The following is a 16245-nucleotide window of genomic DNA, read 5'->3' on the forward strand; positions in this document are numbered from 1 at the left end:
GATGTTCTAAATAATGTATCAATATGTGTTGTTTAATTTGTGAATCATGATACACACACACACACACACACACACACACACACACACACACCATATCACAGCTAGGAAGCAAAATTGCCTATAAGGCGAAATGGTCGTAGAAACAGGTTTTTTTTTATAAAAAAACTATGTCTATGACAATTAACAAAGAGCGGTTTTGTTGAAACCCATCTATGATCCTTACTACTCACATACGGTTTTCCACAAAATCCGTCTGTATATTACTCAATTACAAACGGAGCTGAAACTGTCTATAACAATGTCGATATCACAAACACTTTTGCAGAGACGAAACTTACAACCATCTATGATAGAGTTTAAAATCTGTCTGTAATAACCGTTCTGAGGTAGTGGTTTATTAAAGATATAGTGATACATGACTTATTTTGATGACAGATTTACGTACTACAATAATATTTATACGTAAATATCCTTTTATACATTAGTGGTCAAAGTTTGAATGTTCCCTCGTGTCGTCTCATCAGGGGTGATCGAACCTCCTCCTCCTCCACAACCTCATTACCTCACTTGGCTTGGCCATCGCCGTCACCACCAGCCAGTGGTGTATCAAAGACGTCCTACTGCCCAGTCCCCCTCTCTCTCACCCTCACCCCCTCTGTGATCTACGGTGATCACGACAAAGCTCGAAGTGGCAGCTGGCATTGACGTCTGGATCCATGCGGCGGTGGGCGGATCGACATGATGGCAGCAGATCCTCTGCCATGGTCGTTGGCTCCATCATGGTGATCTTCTCTCCATGGGTGCCACCTTCCTGATCCGCATGGTGGTCGGGTTCGATGCAGCAGCGATCCAACGCTCATGGCTGATGTATAGAGGCTTGTACTGCCCATGTCTTCAATGATCCCATAGGCACCTACATGCTGCTCATGCCCACCACATCGCGGGTTCTGAGATGGTATCGGGTGCAGTGGGCGACATGGGAGCTCCGGATGAAATCCTTGCGGTGGTGGCGTTCTTGGGTGTCATTTCCCTCCTTGGAGGCATGACTGTGGTGCCCTTGCTTCCCTCTACCCTCAAGTGGGTTCTTCAGGTGAAAACTCAGATCTTATGTCGAATTGGGCGATGACGACGTCCCGATGTCATGTCCTCCTTAGAGGCGTCGCTTTGGAGTTCTTGGCCACGATGTTGGAGCTCGCTTGGAGAGAAGATGCCTTAATTGAAGCTAAAGGGTTTAGTGGTCGAGTTATTGGTTGTGATGGGTGGTCATCCGTCATTGTTCGATGGTGACGGTTGTCTGTGTGTAACTTTAGGGTCAGTGTCTAATAAGTCGTCGGAGGCTTTGCTAAGTTGTGGATGCTTATGAACTGTTTTAGGTGCCCTTTTTTTACCTCCTATTTACGGGAGGACGTCAGTTGTTGGGGTATCTTTACATCCTATCAATCCATGGTGTAAGCCAATAGGTGTTGGTGCATGAAGCAAACATTTATGTTGTAGAGTGTATGGTAGTTTTGAGATGTAGGTATGAGTTTGAGACTCTGTGTTGTTTTGTGCATACATAGTTTTAGTCTTTTCTTCTTTCTTTTATTATTTTCTTTTCTTTTATAATAGCTTGGTACATTAGTATTTGCAAGGTGCAGAGAGCAAAACATATTTCATCTCGAATATAAAGCTTGCTTCGTCTAAAAATTAGTGGCCAAAGTTAAAGAGCTGAATACACGCATACCAAGACAGTAAAACACAATAGAGAAGTCTGTTGACTCCAAAACTTTCGTTCTTCTGTCCTACAAGTATTTAATTGTTTTGGAAATCCTACTACTGTGGCGCTAACACTAAAATGTGCTAGATTCTTCTGTCACTTGAGATGGTCTTATCTGCTGGTGAGGGATCCACTGAGTAAACATGGTAGGGACTGACAACAATCCAAGCCAACCAGGGCTACGCATTGTGCTGCAAAGATGCCTTTCGATCTGAACGATCTGCAGCTGCAGTGCATGAGCAATAAAGGTATAAAATGGGCTGACACCCTCTTGGGGGTTGCACATTTTCAGCAAAGCAGATGAATAATGCCCCTGAGAGAGCGCGCTGGGGATCTTTCCATATTCATGAAAAGGAATAAAAGGGTTTGTGAGTCCGTCGTGACCGTGGGAGGCTGCTGCAGGCCGTGATGAATGTGGTGGAATGCGACAACACGATATGGGGCACTGCTGCGCTGCACTGCACTGGTACGGGCGAGCGAGCGAGAGAGTGACATGAGAGTTCATCCACAGCCCACAGGACGAGGATAGCTAGTTAGCAGCAGGATGATACGGAGTAGGCGAGCAAGTATCCTACGCAAAAATATTCCCAAACCACTAGACTATATTCCCATGTGGGATTATATTACTGCCTCTTTTCACACACTATATAAATAATTCGAACTTGACCGGCTGTAGCAAATATGACTATTTTAGTATGTAAGTGATTTTGATTATTATCGATAACATAGCTAATATGACTAGCATGTTTATTAAATATATGCTTTAGTAAGTTTTATAAATGTAATTTATGAAGAAATTATCGAAACGAAACTAAAAAAATTTAAATAGACAAGTTCAGAAAAGATTGTACTTAACGGATGGTATGATGCTTAGCAAGGTATAATTATCAGATAGTCCGGTGCTCAGAAAAGAATTTACATCGGAGTATTTTGACTCAGATGAGGTTCTTCAGTTCTATACACTGGATGGTTCAGTGTTAGAGTGATGTGCACATCGGAATATTTTTTAGAACTTATGCAAATCTTCAGAGGAAAGATTTTAAACTCATCAGATGATTCGATGATAGAAGGTTATACATGTTGAATCATAGATGAAGATGAAAATGCAATACATGCCAGATGATCCGACAATAAGTAGTTGGCTATACTAGAGCATTTCCCAGGAGATATTGCAACAGCTTGTCTGGTGTGATTGTATACACTAAATGGTTCGATGATTAGAGGATCTACACGCCGGACAAATGAACAGTGAGAAGTGACTCGGTTGGCTTAAGTATACACACCGTATAATCTGGCGATGGAGTTTAAGGTTACACCGGAATATCTGATGTTCACAATGAGTTTGAATGTGGGTCCAACAGCTAGTTTTTTTAGAGAGTACACATAAAATGGTCCAATGCTTGTAATGTTGCACACATCGGACCATCTGGTGTGTACAACAAAATATGACTGTTGGAGCAATGGCTAGTTCACGGTTTAATGCTATAAATACCCCCACTCGGTCATTTGAGTGGGATGGAGTCCAGAGAAACTCATAAACACTTAAGAAGACATCCAAGCCACTAAAGTGCTAAAAGTGATAATATAAGACAATTAAACATAAGATTAAAGAGTGATTAGTGCTAATATACCTAGAGAGAGTTGTTGCTATGTGTTGCTGCTTAGAGAGAGGATCAAGAAGTGATCCTACATTGTACCAAGTGGGATGCCGATACTTTGGAGTCTTGGTGACTCGTCGGCACTGTGAGTCTTGGTGGTTCATGTTTGTTGACCCTCCAATTTGGTGTGGAGCGACGATAAGAAGTTTGTATGGGGACGTAGAGACCTTTGCCTTGGTGGTTTAAGCTCCGATGTGAAGGCGGTGGCAAGTGACTGGAAGAGAGGTTTGTGGTGAGGTTCTACCTTAGTGGCTTGGTGGCTCAACCTACTTAAGGCCTAAGGGGCTCAATAGCCGTGATCGGGTGCTGTCCGGGAGCTATAGCCTAAATGGTTGTTCCAACGTAGACTAGGGATAACGTTTATGTCATCGATAACATGGGATAAAAATCTCTTATGTCGAGTTTGCTTTCTCTATTATCTTTACGTTTTCACATTTATATATTTGCAATCTACATTTGCATATTTACTTTTTCAGAGTAGTTTGTTAGGATTGACTATAGACTGCTAACCTTTTTGAGCGGTAGAGTAGACACTAGATGAATATAGATCATATTTAGATAGAAATCGAAATAGATTTATCTCGTAAAATTTTTAAAGCTAATTAATTTTAAATATTTTAATTCACCACTATCTTAAAACGTCATTGATCTCTGTACTGGCCTTAGTTGAGGGATGCATGTTTGACTACTAAGTAGTTTCTATCACTTACCGTGTTCACTTTATTCATGCATAAGGCTATAAAAATGGCGTAGTAGTCCTGCCGAGCCAATGCAAATATACTTTGCTTATATATATTGACAACACATTCCCCAGAACGACATAATCTGTGAAACGACGGAATATTGGACCGTGCATTATGTACGATGAAACGTGATACTTCAACAAGGAATTTTTAGCATCTTTTTCTCGACTTAATTTTTCCAGCATCTAAACACTGTCTCATGAGAACGGCAGCTGTAAACCTGAAGCTGAAGGTATAACAGCCGATCGACGAGCAATCCACACGAGGCCGAATCAGCACGCACGTGTGTACGTCACGTGAGCCCAAGGGGAGCAAGGGGTCGACAAAAAAATGAAACGAGGGGGGCAAAAGTACGGCTCCTACATTCCGATTTCGTCGTCTTCACTCTCAGCTAATTGCTCGATCAACCCCTCAAATTCATCGGCCCCCGGAAAAAAACAGCAGGCGAGAACAAGGACTACCCGCGGCACAACGGAAAAAGCTCCCTGCTCGCGTACGGCGATTCCGGCCGCGCGCGCTCGTGGCCCTGGCGGTAGCAGCCGGGGAGATGGGAACAAGGGAGAAGAACTTCTCGAGGCGGCTAAACAAATGGGGCAGAGGAATAACTTTGCTCTCCCGCCGAGTTGTTTAGCGCCGGTCAGCGCCTAACGCGGCGTGTTCCTCGCAAAGTATGCGCGGCTTTTCGATCGACCGCGCGGATTCCCATGCGCGCGGGCCGGCCGGGGGGTACGAGCTACTGCATGCATGCATGCGCGGCATGCACTCTGTGTAAGTATGTGCGTGCCCCGATCTTGGTCCGGGGTGCTGCCGGTACGTCCGTTTGGCTTTGTTTAGCTGGCTTACGGTAGTTCAGATTCTTTTTTGTTAGAGCTCTGCTCCTATACTTATCTTTGATATGATGTTAATTTTTAGACGAATGTAAAATGATTTAAACATATTTCTTCGGTTTAGAATGTAAACAAAATGATTTATCTAAACATTCTTAGTGTACACGAGCTTCAACTCCCTAAAATTTTGAAGCTATAGATACTTTGTTTCAAAAAAAATTAGAGATAAAACTCTGTCAAACAACCACTTAGTTTACTCATATCGTTGTTGTGAGTTGGTAGGAAGCCTTGTCGTCTGTGTCTTGCTGCCAATCGTTGTTGCGAGTCACCTGTAGACTGTAGTGTGTAGTGTCACTAATTTAAGCTGGCATGTGTCTATCTATCTATATACACGCGTGCTCAAAAATACGGTCATACGTATGTCGTGAACCGATGTATATATACGTGGTACAGGCCTTGCGTCGACCTAGCTAGCTAATGCGAACAGCATGCATGCCCGGTGCAAATGGCATTATTCCTAGCTTAGACCAAAAGTCGCCACTGAAAAGCACTACAGGGAACCGCGGGGCCGATGGGTCTCAGCTAAATATTTTAGTTGGAATGAACTCGAGTCGCATAATTAGAGTGTAAACGGTAAATAAATGATATAGGAGAAGATTTAAGATGGTATATTTAATATGGAGAATAAGTAATATTTTTTGCACCATATAATTAAAAATACACATCACTAAGTAAAGCATTAAGCACCTAGATTTCATTAGCAAGTTCATTTTCCGATCTGTCATGAGTTGAAATCTTTTCTTAGTTTTTATCACAATCAAGTGTCCTTTAAAAATCCACTTCTCAATGTACCATCTGTCATGAGTTGAAATCTTTTCTTAGTTTTTATCACAATCAAGTGTCCTTTAAAAATCCACTTCTCAATGTACCACAACACTAAGTAATTGAGCCAAATATCGAACATATTACTGCTAACTACTAAATTGCTAAACTTTTCAATCAAACAGTGACAAATTGTACTGTTTGTTTTTCTTCTTGCCCACCCTTTTTATCAAGCAGTCGAGCTCCTGGAGAACGAGACAGGCAAAAAGCGAGAGAGTGAGAGAGCAAGAGGAATCCAGGAAGAGGATCAATTTTGGACTCACATGCGCTCAGTTTCTGGGCTCTAAGTCCATTGCTCCCTTTGCTAGTTGTTTGCTCCGACCTACTAAGCTCATACCACCTTCTCCTTTCGTTCCGCTCGCCAATTTCTATCGTCCTCAGTCAGATAGCACCCAATGCTGTTTCTTTTTCGCTTCTCATCACCTAGATGCTGTGGACAGATAGGGGCAGGGTTCGAAAGAGGAGGGGTTGGAGGTACTGCTACGGCCGGTAGCTGGAGCGGCCATCCCACCACGCTTATAGGGAGGGTCCGCCCCCTGTCTGCGTGCCTACCGTGGCATCTCTTAGGTAAAACTTCATTGTGCGTGCTACATGCATGGCCGTGGGGCTCTGGCGTGCACGTCTAATTCACCAAGAGACAATGGCAAGTGTTGGCCTGCTGAGCACTTGCAGTACAGAAGGGCAGGTTATGTCGCTAGTGGGAGCCAGACCAAAACCAGAGAGTTCCATCGATTCATTCGAGACTCACTCTGCATAGTATAGCTGAGCAGGGAGCCGAGAGAGTAGTCTCGAGCCAAATCACCAGAACGCATCCCGTCGATGGACCATTCCTGCATGCACGGTGATCATGGTGTAGTCTATCGTGAACTAGAACCAGAGACGATCCCAGTTGCGCGCGCTTCGAGACTCACAAGGAAGTAACCACCAGCTCAACACACCCGCCTGCATTATGTTGCGTTCCCCTCCATGTCTTCGCGCTGCACCGCCGCACAGCCCGCACGTACTCGATGGCCCGTGTGGACCTTGCCTAGGAACCTTGTGTGGTCTCCCCGGGCTCTGTGCGTGAAGTGATCCCCCCTTCCTTTCTTCCAAAGGCGCAGTGGCCGCAGTGGTCGGTGCTGGGCACTGATCAATCGCGACGTGGTGCCCCTAGAAAAAGCTGCCGCGCTGAGCAGTCCCGGCACATGTGCGCAGTCACACCGCGGGAGGCGCGCATGATTGGCCACCCCGTCCCGGCCCAGCTCGTCCGACCGTGGCCCGCGGCGTTTCCACGGCCGCTTCGGTGGGAAATCGCTGCCTTTCTCCGTGCGATCATTGCGAGTTTCGCTCAGCTTACGATTTGCCGGCTCGTGGGTTTGCGGGGTCGACGGGCGGACCACACGACCCGGACATCCATGATGATTTCTTCGCTGCTGCTGCTGCTGTTACGTACCTGACGTTTCTCTGTTGGAGGGGGGGGGGGGGGGGGGGGAGGGGGCACTGTCGAAGTCGAACTCCGGTGTCAGCTGGCTAAAGCGAGCTAGGCAAGAGACAGCAGGTATGACACGGCCACGGAGCGCTTTGTTGGGCTGGGTTGAGTCGTCATGTGTTACGCAACAACAGGCACGTCCACGGAGTAGCAGCCGAGTGCATGACAAGAGTTGTTCGTCGGATGTTTGAAACAGGACACGCACGGCATGAATCGTTCGTTGTTAGACTGAGCTAGCTGCCTAGCTCTGCCAGGTTTTGCTCTTCAGGCCCCGGCTTGTTGGGCGTACTGCCATACATACTTTCATCAAGGAAGGTAAAACTATCTGTACCCCTTTTTTCCTTTCTGAAGGTAGGATATGTTATTAGGACTGCAATCCACTGCGGAACAAATTAAGTAGCGCTTGCATCTTATTAGCTAGTGTTCCTAAACTTGTTCACTTACTAATTTATACTCCCGTAGCTTTGAAACCTACTTGATAGGTATCGGATCATACGCAGTCCCCATACTCCCATTGTATAGAAGCATTTAAGCAGCCTTGACATGGCGTGTGATGTGGCATACAACTGCCAAGCTTCATAGTTTTTCTTGGAGAGAACCAACACTACTTTTAAATCTTATCATAGACGGTTATATGTTTCATCTCTGTAAAATTACCTGTGATATTGATCTTATTACAGATAATTACAACTCCGCCTGTAATAAAGATACACACAGACATATTTTCTGAAAAACTATATCTGTGAACCGTTGGTGAGTAGTAAGGGTCACATGTGGATTTTCTAAAAAAACTATCTGTGACTAGTAAGGATCACAGATGATCGAGACTTGGATGATGTGTTCGTCAAGTCTAAATGGGATTTCTTTCAAATATATAATTAGCATATGTTTTCTAGTTTTGCCAGTTTCAAGGAGTTCCGGGTTATAGGATCGATAGATGTACTATTAAGAGGGGCTACCTAAAATGTTGCTCGATTGTTGTGTCAAGTGCTCAAACTATGTGCTTAGTGCAGGATGGGTTTGTATTGAGAGCTCATTTTACAAGTCTGATGTATCTAAAAGGTGTTTTAGATTTAACCCTTTGTTGTTATCGGTCTTAGTGGCAGAAAGTGGTTGTTGCTAAGCCTTAGTGGTGTTTTATATTGTTCCATATGGTATCTAGCTAGTTTAATCTTGAGTGCTTAAGCTTTGTAAAATGGATGAAAGTATTCGACTTGGAGTTTGGAGTGTTCCTAGTTTTGATTCAATGTGGTTAAGATCATGGATTTGGTAGGGATGTATAACCCTCTAAATAAGCTTTCTGTAAAGTCTGAGATCACCAAAATCGAACATCAGAGTCAAAAGTTATCATTATTTTTCTGAGTGTCAGTTGTGCTGGTTGGATATTTCGATCCGAACTTCGGATGTTCCTCGAAACATCTGATTTTAAAAAACTCGGTGTTCTATATTTGGAGTTAGTTTTAGATAGGATGTTCTAATCTATACATCGGATATTCTGATGTGTTGTTTTTACCAAATCTAGCCATTGGGATTTGAAGGATTGGATGTTCAGATCTAGAGATCGGATGTTCTGATCAGTGCATAGTTTGTCCAATGGAAAGTTTTTAGAGTTGGGATATAAATACCTATTTGTCTCCTTATGTTGGGACAAGTATTTGGAGAGGTTTGAATGTGTTTTTCTAGTACATGCAAAGGATTGTTAGGTGTTAGAACTTGGTGTTCCAGCTTTGAGTATTCTCTTTCTCTCTGTAGGATTGTTTTGTGATATCCAAGGCCTTTGTGGCTTAGTGAGTAGAGAGAGACATAGAGGTGTGAGTGGTGTGATGCTTTGGTAGCCCACGGTTGGTGCATTAATTTCGTGTGTTTGAGTACTCGGTATAATTATGCGCGAGTTGAGTTTGTAACTCTTGGAGACTACCGTCTCCTAGATGGCTCGATGATGGATTATTAGCAATCTTCTCAAGTAAAGATTGCGAGGAGGTCCAGAAGTGGTTACGGAACTCACCATATCTGGAGTGGAGGAAGAGTTGATCATAGTGGAGACGATGAGTGCATGTGTGCAACCTCATGAGGAAAATGGTCGAAAGAGATCCGACTCAAGTGTGACCGAGCTTACTCAACGGAGACATAGGAGTGGATATTTGAACTTCGGTAACAAATCATTTATCTCCATTATAGGAAACATTGCACTATCAGGTCATATATGTGATTTTGGTGATTAATGATAATATAGTGAATGAGACTAGTATGTTTGTCAAAAATATATGTTAGTAGATCTCATAGATGCAATACATAAAGAAGTCACCGTAGTCCGGACAAAGATCACTTGAATTGGACAGGTTCCAGCAAGTTTGTCAATACCGGAAGGTCTGCCGCAGAAGAGTTGTGAATGCTGGAGTATTTTGTTTGGTTGTTTTGAATATGCTGGATGATCCGGCGATATGAAGATGTACACACTAAAGCATACCAGAATTGAAGTTCAAGGAAGACACACGTCGGATGGTCCGACGCTTGATGTTGTGCACACCGGAGTATTTGTTGCAGAAATGATTGCAACTGTTGAAGACCGAAGAACTACACGTCGGATGATCCAACTGTAGCTATGCATGCTGAAGGTTTCACTGGAGTATTTGTTGCAAAGAAGATGTCAAAGTCTAGTTTGGTATGGTTGAACATGCCGAATGGTCCGACGATAAAGTAAGGCAACACTGGAGTATTTTGCACAGAGAGGAGTGACACAGTTTGGCTCAAGTATATATGCCGAATGGTCCGGTAATAAAGCTGGTGAACACGTCAGAACATCCGGTGTTCACATTGGTTTTGAGTGGAGTTTTAATGGCTAGTTTTTGAAAGGTGTACATGCCGGATGTTCCAGTGAGTGCAATCTGTTTACACTGGATCATCCGGTGTATGCAATAAAGTTGAGTTGTTGGGGCAACGGCTAGTCCGCGGGGTTGAGGCTATAAATACTCTTCAACTTGGTCACTTGAGTGTGTGGTTGTCCATAGGAAGCTCATATACAATAATGAAAACATCTAAACTACTAAAGTGCTTAAACTGATCATCCAAGACAGTTAAGCACAAGATTAGAAAGTAATTAGTGCTAATAGGCCAAGAGAGAGTTGTCGCTATGTGTTACTGCCTAGAGAGTGGATCAAGGAGTGATCCTAGAGTGTACCAAGTGATACACCGACATCTTGGAGTCTTAGTGACTCATCGGCACCGTGAGCCTTGGTGACTGCTTGTTGACCCTCTGACTTGGTATGCAGCGGCGGCAAGAAGCTTGTACAGGGATACGGAGACCTTTGCCTTGTTGGCTCAAGCTCTGTAGTGAATATGACGACGAGTGACCATAAGAGAGACTAGTAGTGAGACTTTGTCTTGATGGTTTGGTGGCTCAAAAGTCCTGACCAAAACAGTCTTAGCAACCGGGAGCATATTCTTGGTGGAGCTCCAATATGGATTAGTAGAGATATTCATGCCATCGATATCATGGGATAAAAATCCCTTATATCGAGTTTGCTCTCTCTATCTTATTTACGTTTACGCATTTACATACTTGCAATTTACCTTCCTAAGTAGGTTGCAAACCTTTTGAACGGTAGACTAGATACACTAGATAAACCTAGAGCATATTTATATAGAAATTGATATAGATTTATCTTGTGAAGTTTTTTGAGCCGGATAGTTTTAAGTGTCATAATTCACACCCTCGTAGGACATCACCAGTCCTTATAAGTGGTATCAGAGCCTCACTAATTTGCATCATCACTTTCCTCCGCCATCTTAAGATGATCTAGGTATTCAATATCTATCAACTAAGAACTGTGCAAATGCCAGGCACAACTATCTCTTTTGTTTACATTTCTATTTCATTGGTTCAATTCGATGAGTATATGGTTACAGTCTTATACTAACGTACTATGTTATAAACAATTTGTGAACTTTATGTCTAAGCAATGTGATGCTAAGTTTATTATATTAACATACTATCCAGGCACAACAGAGCTTTCAGCATGAAATGACAGCACCTCTGTCGTGAGTTTGGCTTTAGATATGAAGTGACCACATGACTTAGCTTTAAACATTAAATAACAACACATGACTCAGCTTTCATCATGAAATAACAATACCTTTGTCGTGAGTCTGGCTGTAGACATAAAGTGATCACACGACAGAGCTTTAATCATAAATTAAATGACAACACATCTATCCTGACACAAGGAATCTCTGTCTAGCATCAATGCCACAACTTTTTCATCTTTCACGGGAAATAATATGCTCCAGCCCCCAGCGAAGCCCATAAATAACCCCATCCTCATCCATAGATAGACCACTCCTTTATCAGCTTTCTCAACTGCAATGTCTTTCTCAGTTCCACTAAGCCCACCCAAGAAATATTGGAAGATTTTCATCCTTAGGGGGTCGAACCGTCAATGTGCTTCTGTGACGACCCTTGTAGACTTCGCGAGTCTCAGGACATCTTCTACACTTATGGTCTACGCTTCTTCATATGTGCCAACTACCAATACGACAAGCCTCAGTATAGACCGTATGAGTCCACCGGTATAGTGACATAGATCACTCATGTGGCACTTTTCATATGATTTTATGCACTATTTTATTAATCTCACATCTTGTTTTATTTGTTAAGTCTCCTACACCTATCTGTAACTTTATTGAATGGCTCAACATAGAGCAAAATGAAGACCAAAAGCGGTGGATTGGCATGAGCATACGGTGGAGGAGGAAAGTGTACAAATGCCGATAGTACAGGCAACAGTAGGAGGAACTGTGGTTGAAGCGACAAGAGGAGGAGCGCATGAGGAAGACAGTGAAGGAGCTCGCCGTGGCTCAAGCACGTGAAGCAGAGAGGGCAAGAAAGCGAGAGAGGGCTCTTCACGCTAAGATGGGTGGCCCCGATGCCCTAAGAAATGGCAAATATCCTAGGTGTACTCAGTAGAGAACATCTACTATAACCCGGTATATTTTTATTCACTAAGGCATGTTAGGGTTAGCAGCGACACGCTATTAGGTTAGTCTTTAGTCATACCATACATACCAACATTTTTTATCGCCATGTCTTCATGGTTATGGTCTATTCGCGTAGCAACAACAAACCTCACGTCCCATATAATATTTGTCAGCGTATGTAATCTTCGTGTCGGGTTTTATACTAATAGTGCTTCACAACTACAATTGTTCAAAAAATTAGATTTTGTATCCTCCCAATATTACGTCACTAAAAAATTACCCATACAATTTTACATCAAATAAATAAACAAATATCGACAAATTTACATCAATCCAAAATTTCTAAAAAAATAACTACTCCGCGATACCGTTTTGACCACTTTTTACATAACTAACATTGTTCATCGAATGAATATGCACTATTTCAAATTGAAGTATACAAAAGTTGAATTAAAAAAATTTCAAACGGTGGAGTTAACCGCCTCTTAAGAGGACGGCAAAAGGCTAACCGACCTCTCAGAGGGCGGTAAGAGACGCTGCATGGCAGGCGCTCGAGGGTAGGGCATATCCTATCATTGAGAGGGCGTTAATGATTAACCACCCTCTCAGAAAGTGGTAGGAGCCTCTGCTGTCACGTTATCATCGTTACTGTTTTCTGAAAGGGCTGCAGCATTTTCAGATAGCGGTAGACATCTATTTATATAAATATTACTATTAAAGGTCTAAGTATTTAAATATTAATGATAAAAAAAATTCTGCGCGCGCACCTCCTAATCGGGCCTGCTTTCCCTCTAAAAAAAGATAACGGGCCTGCTTTCCCCGTGTGGTGGTCTGATCGATCTCACACTTGCTCTATCAGACGACAATCATTTAGGAGCCCTTGTAACGCACGCAGGGTGGCAGTGGCGTCACCACGTCAGCTTCCAATGAGAGCCAATTCCGGTAGCAGAAGTGATGGCAACAGCAGAATATTGTCCATGACTCGTACTACCTCCGTTAATTTATTTATTTATCATTATTGATTTTTTACGTCTTCAAGATATCTCTTGACAACTATTTTTATAACATTGTATCACTGTATAGTAATAAAATTATATTTTTATTAAAGTTTTTTAAGACAAATCCATATGATTTTTATGTAACAAATTTTGATAATTTTAAACATATTATAGATCAATTTTTTAAAAATTTGACTGTATGGATTATAAAAAGATAAATAAAAAAGAACGGCCGTAGCGATCACCATCAAACCCACACTGGGCACCGGCTGTGAAACTGCCTACCGCGGCCGCCAATCGAATGGAAGGAGCTTTTTTGTTTTTTTTTTAATTTCGAAAATGAAAGAATTGCAAAACTAAACTTCTGTTTGGATATTTTTTCAAAAATAGGCTATTATTGACGTCTGGAAAAGCAATAGTAATATAGCACCTATCCAATGGACGATAGGTTTTAAAAAATAAAGACATCACCCTTTTAATAGACGACAGATTAAAACATAAAAAATACTACGTTTTATTGCTCTCAAAATTTTAAACACTATCAAAATAGTCATAAAATTTTTTGAAAAAAAATATGTTGTAGAGGATAATATAATCTATGTCTCGAAAAAAATTTGATCTTAAAGAATTACTTTTACAATGAAAAACAAAAAATAAATTTCATTGTAAAGCAAAAAAAAAAATTCCTTACTGTGCAGATCATATTTTTCTTTGATTTTTTTAGATCTAGATTATAGTATTCTCTACAACATATATTTTTTCAAAAAACTCATGGCTATTTCGATAGTGTTTTGAATTTTGAGAACAGTAAAACACAATATTTTTTTTTAAATTATTATCCGTTGGAATGATGATATCTTTATTTTTTTAACCTATCACCGTTGGAATAGATGATTTGACGTCGCCCTTCCAATAGGTGAAAAGTCTCTTTTTGCATTTGTTTTTCCATACACACGTGTAGTTTTGCATTTTTTATTTTAAAAAATTGAGTGGAAGCACGTGTCTTAGATAAATGATTAAGGTCCTGTTTGTTTTAAATTGTAAAAGTCGAATTATAGTTATAATCTGTAAGCTAAAATAAATAGTTGGATTGTGAAAGCTAGATTATAATCATAATTTGTAAGCTGAAACAAACAGTTAAATTGTAAAAGCTGGATTATAACAATTTAGTCCATAAATTTTAACAATCTAGTAATCTATCTTTTAATAGTTTTTACAATTCACAATTCAACATTTTACAATCCAACATCTATGATCTACTTTTCACAATCCTCAACTGAAACAAATACACATTAAATTATGCCGACTTCTGCTACTCCCTGCTGATCGGTAGCCTATAGACACGTAAGTGGATTGTGAATTGTAAAAACTAGTTCCCTTATTCCCACGAACTCAATGGAGTATTCTGCGCGTGCAAATACCTCTACAAATGGCTCAATATTCGTGTTACCTCCCTCGCAAAAATCGCTCCGTTCTTGCATTCACCTTTGCTGTTGTTGTTCTCCTGCTGCGATGTCAAGCCTGATAGGTATTTGGACGCTGGAGCGGGAGAGGACGGTTCGGACCAGGGGTGTGCAGGCGTTCAGGTCGGTGGTCTCGCTCGGCGCGAGCGCGCAGCAAGGACGCACACGCACGGCTCGATCTGAATGTGATGGCAGTAGCAGCGCCGCTAGCCATTGGATGGAATTGGAACGCCTGATGGTGTCCTGGTTATGAGCGCTGCCGAGAAGCAGGCTGCTGCTAGCGCGCCGGTGCTCTTCCAGGAAGACACTTTCTTGTCCGTCCTAGTCGTTGCTTTGGCCAGTAGATTTATTGAACATATGTACTGATTAGTGAGGTGGTTTTTGAACGAAATGATTATTGAAGTTGCAAGTAGGCATGTACGTTATATGGCCACCATGTGTGTGTTTTCTTGTACTGAAACATCAAGGCTGTACTTTTTCTGAAAGTCACTGGTACAAAGGCCTAATGTCTCAAATCGAGTTCGTTTTCATGAAGGAACAAGATTGAGAGGATTCAATTGGAAGCGGGAAGCTGTAACTCGTCACCGCCACTCGGCTAAACGAGATATTTCATCTCAGATACTTGTGAAATATCTCGACCTTTGCACAGAGATATTTTACTTCCTAGCTTTCAAAGGAGACGTCATTGTGCTACCTTTCCTGATTGACGCATATCAAAACTCAGATGTGACATATATATATAGTAGCAACCATGGGTCACATATATACCACGAGCTCAACTAGCACAGTATCGAGATAAAATAGATCAGTCTGAGAATAATAGTTGGTGATTTATTAAAGATCACTCTAGAGTTTTTGCCTTTGAACTCGGCAGCAGACTCTGTCTCTGGAGGCTACGAATCCCTTCGGATCACCTCTCTGGCTCATACGTGGTCTTCCGAAGACTCAAAGCTACAGTAATTACTCTCAGAACTTTCGGCCTCCGAACTTAACATGAGGCCTTATTCCCGGAGGCTGCGGAACTTTCGGTCTCTGGACTTAACATGAGGCCTTATTCCCGGAGGCTGCGGATCCCTTCGGGTCGCCTCTCCGGTGCCCATACAGCCTTCCGAAGTCTAAAGGCGTAACCGGCCTCTGAAGATAGTATCAGGGAAGAAATGACACCCCCTCTACAGCCGACCTGACGCGAGGTGACGATGATAAATACCGGTGCAAGTGATGCTTATCCTGACACCTCAACACGATGCAAATCTTCCTGACACCCTCGGCAGAGTGGCGCTGGGCCTTATTTGGCAACCAATTCACCTATCATGGCGCAAGTACCAAAATAGTTACCACGGTAGATATTTATATTCTATGTAGGGTAAAAGATAGTTATCCAGAATAAGGTCCAGTAATTCGGTTAGGTACTAGATATTTGTACATCGTGATAATTTGTATACTAAGTTACATACTACCTTATAAATAGGGGGTCGT

The sequence above is a fragment of the Phragmites australis genome, chromosome 4 (genome assembly GCF_958298935.1).
Source record: "Phragmites australis chromosome 4, lpPhrAust1.1, whole genome shotgun sequence".
Lineage (NCBI taxonomy): Eukaryota > Viridiplantae > Streptophyta > Magnoliopsida > Poales > Poaceae > Phragmites > Phragmites australis.